This window comes from Portunus trituberculatus, chromosome 49, assembly GCF_017591435.1.
Source record: "Portunus trituberculatus isolate SZX2019 chromosome 49, ASM1759143v1, whole genome shotgun sequence".
Classification (NCBI taxonomy): Eukaryota; Metazoa; Arthropoda; class Malacostraca; order Decapoda; family Portunidae; genus Portunus; species Portunus trituberculatus.
In genome coordinates this window covers 4,130,360-4,145,359 of record NC_059303.1, presented here as the reverse complement: position 1 = coordinate 4,145,359, position 15,000 = coordinate 4,130,360, and the positions used below count along the sequence as shown (strand labels likewise).

The window sequence follows — 15,000 nt, the reverse complement described above, 5'->3', positions numbered from 1 at the left end:
TCTAATACTGACCAATTCTTCTTCTGACGGAGGCGCTGCAAGGACCACCAGGAGCCTCATTGTGCCCTTCCCTCTATAAATCTCCCCTCTCTCACCCCTCGTACCGTGCTGAGGGAAGGGAGAGGGATAATATACAGCCCCTCTTTTCTCTCCCAAACTCACTTCTCTCCTCACTCCCCTCATCCACGTTCTCTCTTATCTAATTCCTTTTCTCTTCTTTCGTTCTATTTTACTTCTTTTCTCGTCTCTCATCCTCGTTCCCCTCATTTTTTCTTCTCCTCTCTTCTTTCTTATTCACTATATTATTCTCCTTATCTTCCTTGCTCTTTTTTTCTATCCTTATTCCTTTATATTTTTTTCTCTTTCGTTTTTCTTTCTTATCTGTTTATCTCTTGTTTTCTTCTTTTTCTCTCGTTTATTTCATACATTCTCATTTCCTTCTATTTTCTCTCCCCCTCGCTTCTTTAATCCCCCTCCTCCCCTATATATCTCCTGTTTTCTGTCCCCTATCTCCTCTATCTATCTTTGTTATCTTGTCATCCCTCTCCGCCACGTCCTTGTTTTGTTCTATTCCTCGTTAATTCTCCCCTTTTGCTCTCTACTCTTCTCTCATCCTCTCTCACCCTCCTCCCTTCCATTTTCCTTTCTACTTAGCACTTCTGTGACTTCTTTGTGTGTCAGCGCGTGTCTGTGTTCGGTATTACAGTGACCTTGTTTGCAGTTACACCTCTACACGCCATTACCCACCACACTCTCTCCTCCCCATCTCCCTCTGTCCCCCTTATTGTCCTCCCTCCAGCGTACCTTCCTCTGTACTTCCTCTCTTCCCCTCGCTTCATCTTTCCCAAGGTCAAGAGTTGGCGAGGTGCCGTGACGAAGAATCTCTATAGTTTTGTTTTAATAGGATCAGGTGTTCTGGATTGCGTGTTCTGTCGTGTTACTTGGTGTTAGGTTAGTTGCTTTTTGTTTCATGTTAGATAATTTTGTTTCCCTTGTTTCATTTTGAGAATTTTTTTTTTTTTTTTTTTTCATGTTTTTCTTCCTTTGATTTCTTTTCTTGGTCTTGTTTGTCGTTTTATTGTTCTTGGGATTTTTGCTTCTCGTCGTGTTTTTGTCTTTTTTTGTCTTGTTTTTGTTCATTTTATTGTTTTCTCCTTCACCCTTTTATTTATCCTCTTTCTCTTTCTCTTTCTCCCTTTCATCTTTCTCCTCCTCCTCCTCTTCCTCCTCCTCCTCCTCCTCCTCCTACTCCTCCTCCTCCTCGTACTCCTCATCCTTCTTGAAGCCGTAGGAAATAGAAGTATGGTGCAGTGTAACTTTACCAAACCGTAGCAAAAATAACAGAAAATGGAAGTGTCCAAAAACCAAGGTGAACGATTGTATGCCAGCGAGGTAAGATGGTGGAGTGCACGAGGCGAGACATTCCAGGTAGTGACGCGTGGCAGGTTCGATTCTCAATGCATGACGTCAATATGGGCAGCCTATTTTAAGTGCCAGGCATCATTAGATTTATGTTAAGTTTGGCACGTGCAGAATTAATGGTTGTAGTAGAGAGAGAGAGAGAGAGAGAGAGAGAGAGAGCAGGACTTTTTTCTTTAATGCATTAGGTCAGTGTTTCTTTATATCTAAATTGAAAAGTAGAGGATAGTATTGATAAAAGGATAAGTAGTGTTTGACAGTGAGTGTTTCAAGACAGACATGAGAACGTGCAGCAAGTTTTGTATGTAGATGTTAATCTCGACAAGTATTGAAGGAGGGGACTGGAGGAGAAAAGAGGACGGTGGAAAAGAAATAGAAGAGGATGGAAGAGAAAGAGGAGATAATGGGAAAGAGAGAAATGTAAAGAAGGAATCATGAGTTTAGGTCAAGACTGATTATTTAGTAGATTCAGTAAGTCAATATGCAAATTATAAGAAGGTAGTGTTCAATGTAACGCCGTGAGGTGAAGCGAAAGGATATTGAAGACGAACGAGAACACAGAAGCAAACACAAGATACAGGTGTGTATAGAAGCAGTGTAGAGGAGAGTGTGAGACTGAATGCCACCAATACAACCAAATAGGAAAGTGAAAATAGTTGTATGCCCATAAAAAGGAAAGTGTACAAGTAGAGAGGAATAGTAATGAGACTCGTATGATGTGTGGTATTCGACCAGTGTGGCTTAAAAAGTGGCTCGTGAGCACCCAGCCTTTGTAGTAAGTGTATATATGTATGTATGTATGTATGTGTGTGTGTGTGTGTGTGTGTGTGTGTGTGTGTGTGTGTGTGTGTGTGTGTGTGTGTGTATGGAGGGGGAAAAGTAGTAAGTAACATTTCTGAGGTATTCGTGACCTGGATCTTAATGTTTTGACACTTCACGGAAGTGTCATGGTTTGAAAGAGATAGATATATAGATAGATAGATAGATAGATAGAGAGAGAGAGAGAGAGAGAGAGAGAGAGAGAGAGAGAGAGAGAGAGAGAGAGAGAGAGAGAGAGAGAGAGAGAGAGAGAGAGAGAGAGAGAGAGAGAGAGAGAGAGAGAGATGAATACTTCAATACCAATACACTCACTTCAAATATCAACCAGTGTGGTTATTTACTACTTTCTCTATCTATTCATTTATTAATTCATTTCTTTATTTTCGTCACGGTTCGCTTATAGAACTGAAAGCGGTCAATTCATCGAGCATTTTTGGTGTCAGGAACCGAGTGGAAGGAATGAAGTGGAGGAAAAAAAGTAAAAACGAGTCGCTGTGAAAGGTTGTATTTGATTGCCGAGTCAGTTTCATCAGTACACTCGTTCACATGTCATCTTTGTTTTAATAAAGAGAGCACAAGAATACGGAAGAAAATAAATTAGTTCAATTATTGCTGACACGAAGAAAGTTTAATAATGTAATATTCTAACCCTTTACTTGATGTAGGCTACTATCATTAACGCTGAGATAGGTGTAATAAATAGCTTGTATGGAAAAGAGAGAAAAAGAAAAAGGTTAATTACATCTTTGGTTTGCTATAGAAGTGCGTTTTTAAGAGATTAGTAAAAAAAATAGATAAAGGATAATAATGGTATAGATTATCAAGTAGTGAAAGGGTTAAAGGTATAAAAGTATAATAGAATGAGAATTTCCAATAGGTAGGCCTCGTTCTGTGTCTGTTGATTCACTGTGTATGACTACTTAAAAATAGAAAAAAATTAGAAAAAGATTGATTCAAATAAAAGATCCATTCATAAAAATAAACGTCCCTTCACTCTACTAGTCATGACAGGGATGGCAATCAGAGAGAGAGAGAGAGATGAAATACAAGACGTGAAGAAACTTAGATTGAGAAAAAGAAAAAAAAAAAAACTTCAAATGAATGCAAGACATCAGGAAGCGCCATCACTCCTCCTGACATCAACATCCTGCCGCTGGAATCTTGCAAACACGCATTCATTTTTCCAACGTGATAAAAAATGTGCCGCGAACCCGCCAGGAGTTGCATCAGCGCTCTCAATACTGTAGCATGTCCGTCTGGGCGAAGAATTTTGACTTGCGTTTCTTATTTTTCATTTATTGTTGTATTTTTATCATGTATGCATTTTACCTCTTAACCTCTTCAGTACTGGGACGCATTTTTACCTTGAGTTTGTGTGTGATTCGACGATTTTATTGACATGAGGAAAGGTCTATGGAGGTCAGAAGATTAATGGCCCAGAGTCTTCACTATTTTAATCTCACATAAGTTTCTGAAGCTGTACAAAATCACAAAATAGTAAGCAGTATGGATTTAAAAATGCGGCATACTACTCAAGGGTTATTAGTTCAAAGAAATACGAAAAATCTAAGCTCATTTATCTCTTGATTTTAATTTCATTTATTTTTCACTGTTGTGTTTTCTTATGTACATGTTTTTTTTTTTTTTATAACTAGATGTAATGAGATTTAATACAGTGATACTTGAATATGATTGAATTATAGTTAAACATTTGAAATATGAAATGATTAATGAGTATGAACGCAGTGACACACACACCGTCACTCTCAAACGTACCAGTCTTGTCTCGGATACTTTTAACAGATTACAGTGGAAAGTAATAAGGATATTTTCAAGGAATTTTTTTTCATGTTTATTTATTTTTTTTTTTTTTTCGTTAAGCAAGGATTCTGCATCATCGATAGAGAAACGCCCGTGACAACACATCGGATCACCTCCATGAGTGTTGAAGACAGTCCCCATGAGAGGATTGAGTGTTTGTAATAATGATGATGATGATAATAATAATAATAATAGTAATAATAATGATAATGGTAACAACAACAACAACAGCAATAATAATAATAATATTAATGATAATAATAATGATAATAATAATAATAATAATAATAATAATAATAATAATAATAATAATAATAATAATAATAACAATAATAATAATAATGATAATAATAATAATAATAATAATAATAATAATAATAATAATAATAATAATAATAATAATAATAATAATAATAATAATAATAATAATAATAATAATAATAATAATAATAATAATAATAATAATAATAATAATAATAATAATTTACATTGTTTGGAGTTACGCTCTTCTGAAGTACGAGCATTGCAGGTTCGCCCCGCGGTGGGCAGCGCTAAGGCGACATCGGTTTAAAAGTGGTGGCCGTGACAGCGATGATGGTTTCAACAGTTTCACTTCAAACAGATGACTAAATAATGGTGCTGAGCTGCTAGTCCTGCAATATTTGATTCCCCTTTGATTCAAGTGATGACAAGAGGCAATTAACAATAAAGATATGTGCAAATTGGCAAGTAATTATGATTTTAGCAATTTAACATTCCATGTGTATAAATTAGAGAATACTAATGAGAGTAGCGAAGCATATAATTTGCATAACGCTTATGATTATAGCTAATGAGTGACAAAGAGATATGCACAACGATAATAACGATGACTCTTAATGATTCAACTCTAAATAGATGCATCAATTAATCTCCAAACAACGGTGCGACTAACGAGGCAAATGAACATCAAAGTGCGCGGCTACAGTTGAATGAAGTTAGTTTTATCGCATTTTTATTGATTTACGGTAATACAATATATTGCTTCATCACATCTACACAGTTTGATAATTGCATGATGACAGTGGTTTGTTTTACCGTTTCTCTACAGTGTGACAGTTATGTAATAGGCTTTGTAACAATACCCGTAACCTTAACCCTTTCACTGTGACACAACACCAAAGCAACACCAGAAGCAATACGTGAAGCCTTTGTAAACATTTATAAGAAAGCTGTGGGTGAAAAGAATATATTTTGCAACTTCTTCGCTGCTCAAAGGTTGAATGTGGTTGTTACTTAACCCCATCAGTACTGGAACGCATTTTCATCTTGAGATTTGTATACAGTTAGACCATTTTATTTACATTAGGAAGGGTCTATGGAGGTCAGAAGATTAATGGCCACAGTCTTCACTATTTCAATCCTCACGTACGTTTCTGAAGTTGTATAAAATCACCAAATAGCAGAATGAATATAGAAATGCATCATGGTACTCTAAGTAAGGATATGTCAAAGTGATTGTTAATTAGAGGAAAGTGGAAGTGGAAAAGTTGAAATGTACTGCACCGTATACCGTATTATTTTATTCTATCAAAACCATGGTCGGAATTATCTTCGTAAAAGTACCGTGACCCATGAACTGTATCCGTGTACCGTAGCTTGTGAATTACATCTAGGTCGTGGTCGAAACCTTCCCTGTGTCACTGAGGGGATGTATAAGTCAGGAGCTCCTCTCTCGCCAACAAACCCAACAAGCAGAGACCAAACGAGGCTTAAATACCATATGTGTCGGCCACGCCCATTTCGTGACGCAGCGGATGGTGACTAGTGGAGGGTGTGGGCGTGGGAGGGATCAGGCAATGTCAAGGGCGGGTGGGAGTATGTCAGTGAAGGGAGGGCTTAGGAAAGGAGAGTTGAAGGGAGGGAGGGAGAGGGAGTGTGTCAGTATTAAGGGTGAAAGAGAGGTATAAAAGTGAGGGAGAGAAAAGGTCATGAAAAAAAGGAGGAATAATTGATAAAGAATAAAGATGGAAAGTGAAGAATGACTGCTGCACGAAGGGATGATGTACAAGTTTGGTAAAGAAAAAAAAAAGGAGATGAATGTCTTTGTAATGTAAAAAGAATGAGGGATAACAAGAATGAAGGAGAAATCGAAACTTGATAATGGAAGAAAAGGAGAAATGGAGATGATAATGCCACATGATAAACCGGGAAGGAAGAAAGAAAAGAAAGAAAATAATTACAACGAAAAGGCTTGGTAATGAAAATAAAGGACACAGAAAGAGGATTAATTTCGTCGATGGAAATGATAAACAAAGGAATAGAATAAAGGAATAGGAATAAGGTAAGAAAATAAGGAAAAAAAAACTGTATAGACGTATGATTGATAATGAGAAAAACCACTTCCAAGACATAAGCGATAAATAAAAGCAAGGAGAAGAAAAATGAAAGAAATTAGATAACTATATAGATGCTTAAAAAGACAAACACAAAGAAGAAAACTTGACAATTTTAGAAAGGAAACATGGCTACAGGTGATAAACGAAGGAAGGAAGGAAGGAAACGAGGAGAAGGAGAGAAGGGAAGGACGGAGGGAGGGACTACGTGAAGGAAGGGAAGGGAGGGAGGGAGAGAAGAGACCTTTGAGGTAGAGTTACACTAAATAATTCAACGGCCCTCCCTTCCCCCAGAGCCTTTCTCCCCTACCGTCTCCCCATCATCACCTGCCTCCTCCCCCTAGACCGTCATCCTCCCTGCCAACCCTCCTCCTCCTCCTCCTCCTCCTCTTCCTCCCCAACACGTGACCACCTCTCCTCCCAATCAGTCCTCTGAACACCGCTTTTCACGACTCCGCTGAAAGTTCGTGATTTTTCCAATATTTTTCGTACCTTTTCTTTATGTTTCCCTTTTTAATCATACGTGAAATGTCGGAAAATATTTTGTTGCGTTGATTTTGGATTTTTTTTTTTTTCATGTATATATATACTTACTATTGCATTTTTTCCATTCTTATTTTCAATCCACTGTGTCTGCTTCTGTGCCTGACTGTCTGCCTGTCTGTCCGTCTGTCTGTTCGTCTGTTTCTTCTTTCCTTCCTGCTTGTCCGTCTGTCTGTCTCTGTGTATGTCAGTTAACCTAATTTTTTTTTCTATTATTCTTCCTTTCTTTCTCTGTCAGTGTGCGTATCAGTCTCTCTCTCTCTCTCTCTCTCTCTCTCTCTCTCTCTCTCTCTCTCTCTCTCTCTCTCTCTCTCTCTCTCTCACACACACACACACACACACACACACACACACACACACACATCTATATATAATCAAACTGGCCAGAAAACAAAGGACTATTTATTATTAAGGAATTGTACACCAGTGAGTATGTTTTGACATGTAGAGGAGGAGGTAAAGTCGAAGAAGAAAAAGGAGGAGGAGGAGGAGGAGGAGGAGGAGGAGGAGAAGGAAGAAGAGGAAGAGTAGTAGTAGAAGGAGGAGGGAGGTGTTCCAGTTTTCAATGAGGAAGAATGGGTGAGTTGAAGGAGAGACTTCGGCGTATAGTCTTTCATTTGTTTGGCTTCTTGGTTCTTTTCTTTGCCTTGCACTCGAGACAAATAATGGAGGACGCTAAGGGGCAGTCACCGCTGATCAATACCGCCACGAGACAACGCACGATAAAGGAGACTCATACGCGGAGGAAACTGGAAATAATAACCAAATACGAGGTAACGGAGACTCAAAGACAGATCGACTTTTAGATGTGGCACCAAAGAAGACGAGGCAACTCACAATAAGGGAGACTCAAACGGAGAGGAAACTGAAAATAAAAAAAAGATGAGATAAAGTTCACTCAAAGATGGACTGACTTTTGAATAAGGTACCAAAGGAGACGAGGTTAAAAAATAGGTTGACCTTGAAAGAGAGATAAAATTGAAAAAAACACGAATTTTGAAATAACACGAAAAATACGAAAAAAAATGAACTTATCTTTTCGCTAAATTTGAAATAACACTAAAAAGACAAAATAAGATGGATTAACAAGTTCACTGAATTTGACGTAATACTGGAAAAGAAGGATTAGATGGACTCATGACGAAATATACTTAAAAGTGAAGGGAAAGGGAAGGAAGAGGAAAGAAGGACTTAAATTTAGCTTTACATGTTTTAAAGTAACACCAATAATGACAAAATAAAGCTATCACATATTTACTAAAGAATAAAAAGAAAGAAAAAAAAAACACACGCAACATAGACTATCACAAAAAAAATAATAAATAACAACAAAAAAAAGTTACTTGTCATAATTACAAGATACACAAAACAGCAAAAAATAAGAAAAGAAAACTATACCACTTAGATGTCAGATACGGATTGTTATTCCATTTGTTTTCGTTTTTTTTTCTAACTTTCTTCTTTACCTCAAAATGCTACGTCAGGTAGAACTTCACGTCAGAATCGTAAATAATCACCTGAAAGTTAGTAAGAGTGAGTCTTGCTGTAAGCCTGACATTCTCCCTTCTCTTCTATGAAAATGTTATATCACTGGGGACGAGGCGGCGAGGCAAAGAGAGAGAGAGAGAGCGAGGTGGGGACGTAGTTAGGTAGAAGAGAGAGAGAGAGAGAGAGAGAGAGAGAGAGAGAGAGAGAGAGAGAGAGAGAGAGAGAGAGAGAGAGAGAGAGAATGTAAGTTGAAAAGGAGGGAGGAGAAAATAAGAGAGAAATCAGGAGGAAAAAGCGAAAACACGAGGATTATATGGAAGAATGAGAGAAATTCTTACGAGAGAGAGAGAGAGAGAGAGAGAGAGAGAGAGAGAGAGAGAGAGAGAGAGAGAGAGAGTAACAAGGTTGCTTTTTGAGGGGCGTGGTTGTTTTGGTTTAGTTCACCCGAGGAAAAAGAAAACGGAAGCGAAAGGTAGCGGCATAATAAACATAACCGGATGTTCGAACCTGTGATATCTGAAAATTTGATGGATCCTGCCGTTTCTCTGGGGTGTTTTCGTCTCTCTCTCTCTCTCTCTCTCTCTCTCTCTCTCTCTCTCTCTCTCTCTCTCTCTCTCTCTCTCTCTCTGTTTGTGTTGTTCTTTGCTACATTTTATTACTTTTTTTTATATTTTCTAGCTTTTGTTTTCTTAGAATCGCTTCCATCCATAATTATGAAAAATTAGCCAATGAAAAGGAAGGGAGACGAGGAAAGACGTACATACATACATACATACATACACACATATATACATACATACACACATACATACTTATATGCTTAAATACATATAGATAGACAGATAGACAGACAGACGGACAGGTGGATATAGAGACAAAAATCAGATAAAATAAAAAAAATAAAAGAAGAGAGAGAGAGAGAGAGAGAGAGAGAGAGAGAGATTACATTACAAAACATCCCCACAAACAAACCAGGTCGTCTTAGTCTTTAATTCATTTTCTTCATTTATTTCACGTCGTCAGTAGAAGGTAGACGGTTTTCGTAAATACTCCTTTATAATTCATTTTTCTACTCTTTCTCTTGTATTTTTCATTTTTTATTTTTCTTTTAATTTTTTCCTCGTTTTATTTTTAGTAGTTTCTTTTCACGTTCTCACTCTCTTCATGTCACTTTCACTTTGTTTTCTTATCTTCTCAGCTCTTAAATGCACGTACTTTTCTTTATTTCATCTCCTTTTTACTCACTTTTTTCTTTATTTCATCTTTTTATTTCATCTCCATTTTCTTTATTCCATCTTCTTTTACTCACTTCGTTCTCATTTCTTATTGATTCATTTTTCATAGCTCTTGGATGTATTTTTATACCTAACCTACCTTAGTACAGTGTGTTTAGTCCCTTTACTCATCAACTGAGAGAGAGAGAGAGAGAGAGAGAGGATACATAGGTAAACACGACTGGAACTAAAAGCTAAAATGTTGTCTTAGAGTGAAGCCAAAAGAATTGCTACCAAGTCATTTACACCGATGTGAGAGAGAGAGAGAGAGAGAGAGAGAGAGAGAGAGAGAGAGAGAGAGAGAGAGACGGGCAGCTTAGTGTCTATCCTTGACCTTCTAAGCTCCCGGTGTTTCAGTCCCGGAATAGAAGCTCTACAAAACAGTACCAAATGCGCCTCTTTTCCACACACTATCGGAGACACCATCAACTAATCCCATATGTCTACAAATGACTATCACAGGCGTTGTATGGGAAGCGCTGGGTAATGCTCGTGTGGAATGTGTCCGTAGTGAAACCCATAGAAATGTATCGTATCTTTGAATGTTCTGTTTTTCTGTTACATGTTTTTTTTTCTGGTTTATTTATTTATTTATATTTTGAGTTATTAGTTTATGCGAGTGTTTGTGTATATTTTTGTGTTTTTTTTTTTATACTTTGACCATTTTCTGTGCATTTTTCTCGTAGTTCTTTTCGTTTTCTTTTTTTTTTTTTTTAGTTCATATGATACGTGAGTGGATATTTGTGTGTATGTTTTACCTTCTGAATCGTTGTGTGTGTGTGTGTGTGTGTGTGTGTGTGTGTGTGTGTGTGTGTGTGTGTGTGTGTGCGTGTGCTTGTGAGCGTGCGTATGTATTTATTTTTACATTTAACACTTTGATCACGTTTTGTTGTGTTTCCTGAAGCCTACAAGCTGCTTACATACTTTTATCCATTTATACATTCAACCACTTTGACCACTGATAACAGTATGGCACATGTATCACTGGAGTAACGCTACATTAATACACTGTACAAAAGTAAGACAAAAGCTATCAAACAATATGACCTACTCTGCCATCTCCTGTACAGCCAGTGTGTCTCCAGGTTACTCTTCGAACTTGCACCGTCCCATAAAGGTTAAGAAGCCATAGCATTCTAAAGGTTAAGTTGTTTGAGCTGTGACCTCAAAAACCCCATAGAAGTACGCAGCTCAGTAATTATATTGGATTTTGAAGCACTACACGTAATTTTTAAAAGGGTCAGAGGAAAAACCATCTCTTCAGAACATAAAAAAAGAGGGAATCTGCAAGAGGCTTTCAGGCCTATTCGTGGCAGTCCCTGTATGAACAAAGCTACCTAATTCCATCTAACATCCCCATTCATACATTTATTTAATTTTCTAAAGCTCCCTATTGACTCAGCACCAACAACATGACCACTGAGTCCGTTCCACTCATCGACCACTCTGTTTGTAAATCAGTTTCTTCCCATTTCTCTCCTAAACTTGAATTTTTCAAGCATAAACCCATTATTTCTGGTTTTTCCCCTTTACTGATCCTAATAACCTCGCTCATGTCCCCTTTGTTATACCCGCTATACTACTTAAATACTTCTATCAGGTCTTCTCTTAACCTACGTCTCTCTAAGGCATTGGTTCCCAACCTGGGGATAAATTACCCCCTGGGGGTAATTTAGCAATTTTTCGGGGGTAATGGAGGGGTGACAGAAAAATGTTAAGAATTCTGAAAATCAAGTAAGCATTGGTATTAGGATTAATGTTAACTTAGTCTTAGTATTTTAAGTTGTAAAGTAAACCTATTATAAGTAAGTAACAAAGCTAAACCAAATAACAATAAATATCAAAAACTAATATACAGTATTAGAAAAGAAAAAATATATAGCTAAGTGTGTGGTAACCGAAGAGTATTTTCACAAGTATGCTTCAAGACACAAGTCACTGTCAATGATGCCCATCACACTGTGGCTGCATTTCTGGCGAAACTGAGACTCTGGATTCGGCGCTTGGAGAAAGGAGTGATCGCCCAGTTCCCCACCCTAGACCAGTTTATTGAGGAGAATAGTCATGATACTGGATCTCTTCTACAGACCATCAACAAAGAGATGAGCGACCATTTGAAGGGGCTTGAAACAAGCATGCTTCACTACTTTCCAGAGAGTGACCAAGAAACAGCCAGTCTTCAGTGGATCATTCATCCCTTCTCTGTACCTGATGAGGCCATTCATGATGATGATTTCCCTGCAAAGGAGGAGTGGATCACAATGCGAGCCAATGAAGCCTTGAAAATCGAATTCCAAAACCAAAATGCAGATTCCTTTTGGATTTCACGACTAGCCGACTCGCCAACTCTGTCCAAGAGAGCCTTGAAGTTGTTGGTATCATTCTCAACAACGTATCTGTGCGAGAAGGGGTTCTCAACTGTGCTGGGGATGAAAACAAAAAAGAGGACTCGCTTGAATGTTGCAAACGATGCCAGGCTGGCACTTTCAACCACGAAGCCAAGAATTCCTCAACTAGCTTCAAATATGCAACTCCAAGCATCTCACTGATGCTCTTGACATCTTTGGTAAGTCATTAGAGATGCAAAATGTACTAATACAATAAATAAAAGAAATTATCTCTAGTGTTTTAGTTTAGCCATATATATAAATGTTGACAACATTTTGTGAAAGGGGTAACATGCTTAATGTGGCATGCTAAATTGGGTAACAAGCTGAAAAAGGTTGGGAACCACTGCTCTAAGGAATGCAAATTGAGTTTCTTCAGTCTCTCTTCATAGGGAATCTCTTACGTAAACAAAGTAGTGTTGTGCCAGACTTAAAAATAACGGATGTAGAAATACGAAATTCACAGGTAATTACCTACGTTTTCGAAGCACTGACCGTAAATATAAGCGGCGTGAGCAAAGGAGTCTCGTAGTGGATGTGTGAATAACAAAGTGGGTTACATTTTAGGATGCGTGAAAAAGTTACTGCTTAGATTTTGAGATTAGCTCTTTTTATATCTAATGAAAATATTGTGGTTTGAATTTTGATCTACCCAATGATATAAGCAGTGAAATTTGCTTAAATTACTGAATTGATATAAACTTTACTAAACCTTCAAATGAAAACGCTAACGCTATTTCAATATTGTCTCTGTTTTCTTGTTTCATCTGATTTTTTTCCCTATTCTTATGAAAAAATAAGACTTCTAACTTCTTATACAACCAGGAACTTGTAATCCTTAGTACATCTGCCCCCGGTGCTCCAGTGATCCCTCTGGGGCTTGGTGTGTTATGAGGAAGGTGGAGGGAGGAATGTATAAGTGAGCACGTCTGACTCTTACATTTACCATCACTCCTTCGGGCTTTGTTGGGCTTCCCTCTACAGGAATGCCTGGATATATTGCCTTTTTCTACTGTATGTCGAGGTTAGGTTTAGTTTAGCTTACTTTTGTTGTTGTTGTATTTAGGGAACTTGTTGTATTTCCTCCTGTATATCATCATTCATTTTATTTAAAGCTCCATATTGACTCAGCATTAACAACATGATTATTAACCTCTTCAGTAATGGGACGCATTTTTATCTTGAGTTTTGAGTACGATTAGACAGTTTTATTTACATCAGGAAGTGTCTATGGAGGTCAAAAAATTAATAGCCAGAATCTTTACTATTTTAATCCCCACATAAGTTTCTGAGGCTGTATAAAATCGCCAAATAGTTAACAGAATAATATTTTTATATGAAAACACGTCATGATACTGGAAGGGTTAAGTTCATTTCACCAGTCTATTTGAGAAAGGAAGACTGGGTAAGTGGAAATAATTGTGTGTATGTGTGTGTTTCGTGTAGACCTGATGGCTTCTTCCAGCTTAACTTTTCTTATGCAATTAGTTTCTTCCTATTTTTAAGAAGCCTGAAACCATTACCTTATGTCTTATTCTGTTGGTGTGATCATTGTTATTATTGCTTTATATTTTCCTCCTTTTTCTCGTCCTCTTCCCCTGACCTCAGCACCCACAGACGAGGCAAAGAGGAAGAGAAAGGCGAGGAAAATTTAATGCAATGATGGTAGTAATAATAACAACGCATTTCCATTTACCTTTGACCTAAACTTATTTAAGATACAGGTTTCAAGAAATTTATCCCATTCTTTCTAACTCTCTCGATCCTGTTCTGGGACTGGCATTGCTGTGTGTCTTTGTGTAATTGTTTTTGTTTTCCATCGCCGGTTTTCTTCTTTTACATTAAAAAGAACAATTATTTTCCTTATACTATTTAATCCCTTTAGTACCATGACGCGTTTACATATTTATTCTGCTTACTATTTGGTGATTTTATACAGCTTCAGAAACTTATGTGGAGGATTAAAATAGTGAAGACTGTGGCCATTAAACTTCTGATCTCCATAGACCCTTCCTAATGTCAATAAAATGGTCCAATCACACCCAAGACTCGTGGTAAAAATGTGTCGCAGTACTGAAGAGGTTAAATAGTCTAAATCATGCAGTTTTACCCTTCTTTTTGTTACTCGTTGGTCTGGGAACACTGTAGGATTGTGACTTTTTATGCCTCGCACTTAAGCCTCCTGGAATGGGAAGAGTCGCAGATTATTTCCAGAGTTTTGTAATTTGGCTCAGATTTTTTCACGTCTTTTTTTTCTTCTATTTATTTTTCTCTCAAGAAGTTTGTGTCTTGTTTGAGTTTCTGTTTCAGGTCAGTCCTCTACGGAAATTGTGTTCTTTTTTTTTATTGTTCGTTTGTTATTATTCTTTTAGAGTTAATGAAATGGTAAGGTGAGTTTTTTTTTTATAGTTATGTTAGTAGGTATGAGGAAAACATTATTATGGAAGGTTTCATTATGATTCTGTTTCTTGTGTGTGTGTGTGTGTGTGTGTGTGTGTGTGTGTGTGTGTGTGTGTGTGTGTGTGTGTGTGTTAGCATTCTCTCTTTTGCCTCCATAATTACCTGTCTGTCCGTCTGTTTGTCTGCTTGCATACTTGTCTGTCTGTCTGTCTATCTCTTTGTTCAAGTTTTTCATGTCTATCAGCTTCTATGCAAGTTTTTTTACTCTCTCTCTCTCTCTCTCTCTCTCTCTCTCTCTCTCTCTCTCTCTCTCTCTCTCTCTCTCTGATAATTTTAAGGTCAAGGTAAATGCCAAGTGAAAGGGAAGGGATCTGTAATACTGTAGTCCTTCTCTTCTTTAGGCTCGTCTCTTTCTTCCCGCTCTCCTCTTGGTCAGTGGTTCGAGTGAGCGTAGATGTGTTGAAGTCTAACCTC

At 37.5% G+C, this 15,000-nt stretch overlaps 1 protein-coding gene across 1 annotated transcript in view; it reads left to right on the top strand.

The window, feature by feature from the left end:
• Positions 1 to 15,000, top strand: part of LOC123499059 (slowpoke-binding protein-like) — a 124,245-nt gene that overhangs the window by 11,451 nt on the left and 97,794 nt on the right.